Genomic DNA, 2,086 nt, shown 5'->3' on the forward strand with positions numbered 1-2,086 from the left:
GGGGTTACCGGCATTACGGACTATGTGGAAAACTAGAAATGCAGCTTGTTTTTTATAATAAAAATCCTAATGATCCGGCTGTTGTGATCTAAAACTTATGTCATATCTTTACCTAATAATAAAGCAAAATGGGTTTCTGGTCGTCCGTCCAAATAATTACCCCTGAAGTAGTTATAAATTACCCGCTATGCCACCCGTAAGTTAAGAAAATGATTGTTTTTTTTATAAAGTCATCACCGCCGTGATTAATTATTTTATAGACATCATACCCAATGTATGCCATAGAGACGCTAGCAGCATGGTGGCTAGAGCCTAACGCTCCTACTACCCAGGAGAGCAGGGTTCGAACCCAAGGTCAGGTTTTCCAGCTCCTTTTTTCTCACGCGCCTCCTCCACCCCCTACCCCTTCATGGGATGCCTTTTTTTCACTTTGTCTTTTCTTTTCTCATTTTTGTTTCAGTTTTTCCTTCTTTAAATTAATTTGAAATTACAAATTAGTTTTTTAAAAAAATGTTAGAGAAATTATGAAATGTCAGTGAATTCAAAAATATTCGGAAAACCATAAAAAAATTGCAGTTTCAATAAATGTTGGTGATCTTACAAAACTGTTCGCAAATTATAAAAAATACAATCTAGAAAAACATGTCGGGAACCCCAGGTCAGATTTTCCAGCTCCTTTTTTCTCACGCGCCTCCTCCACCCCTACCCCTTCATGGGATGCCTTTTTTTCACTTTGTCTTTTCTTTTCTCATTTTTGTTTCAGTTTTTCCTTCTTTAAATTAATTTGAAATTACAAATTAGTTTTTAAAAAAATGTTAGAGAAATTATGAAATGTCAGTGAATTCAAAAATATTCGGAAACCATAAAAAAATTGCAGTTTCAATAAATGTTGGTGATCTTACAAAACTGTTCGCAAATTATAAAAAATACAATCTAGAAAAACATGTCGGGAAGTAAAATCATGTTCAGATTTTGAAAAAAATGATTGTGTATTCAAAGCATATTCATGAATCTGAAGAAAAAAGTCCATGAAAAAGGAAATATTCACAAAATTACATGTTAGAGAAATTATGAAATGTCAGTGAATTCAAAAATATTCGGAAAACCATAAAAAAATTGCAGTTTCAATAAATGTTGGTGATCTTACAAAACTGTTCGCAAATTATAAAAAATACAATCTAGAAAAACATGTCGGGAAGTAAAATCATGTTCAGATTTTGAAAAAAATGATTGTGTATTCAAAGCATATTCATGAATCTGAAGAAAAAAGTCCATGAAAAAGGAAATATTCACAAAATTACATGTTTTTGCGAACATAAAAAATTATCCCCCAATTTTAAAGAAGTCATCGATTCAAAAAATGTTAGCTGAGTCAAAACATATTCATGAATTCAAAAACTAGTCATGCATTTCAATAAATGTTTGTCTAAACAAAACAAATGTTCATGATCTTTAAAACATTCCTAATTAAAAAAAGATGTTTGTCGATTCGAAAATTTGTTCGCCAAGTCAAAGGTATTTTATTTCTAGGATTTAATTAGTTTTTGGAAAGTCTTTATATGTCTAGGTGTTCGGAGTAGTTCGTGGTCCATGAAATTTGTTTTCAAAGTTTTAAATATTCCCTTGTACGAGACAATGGCAAGTGTGTCGTGCAGTGGCAAATTCATTGCCTTGGGATTTATCACGTCCAATGCATTGCGATCACGTGGACATCCTGTCCATCATCAACGAGAGTGGGAAGAAAGATATGTGGCAACATGGTGAGCCACCGTGTTAAAATAGAGAACACTCATATGTCTCGGTATTGAGTCATATTTATTTGGCTAGCATGTAATTTTTCTGTCCCCCGTTGCAACGCACGGGCATGTTTGCTAGTTGTGCAAAAGATTGGAGAATCTCGTGGAAAAGACGAGAGCAAGTAAAAGCCGAGGAGGGGATCGTGAAGATCAAGATGGTGCTACAAGAGACCTACGCGAGGAGTCATAGAGGGAATCCAACGAGACAGAGGATTACTCTATAACGGAGCTTGGCTAGGGCTCTCTTTTGGCAACTTGATCTTGTGTAGATTTGGTTCACGTGTTTGTAG

Source organism: Triticum dicoccoides, chromosome 4B, assembly GCF_002162155.2.
Source record: "Triticum dicoccoides isolate Atlit2015 ecotype Zavitan chromosome 4B, WEW_v2.0, whole genome shotgun sequence".
Taxonomy (NCBI): domain Eukaryota; kingdom Viridiplantae; phylum Streptophyta; class Magnoliopsida; order Poales; family Poaceae; genus Triticum; species Triticum dicoccoides.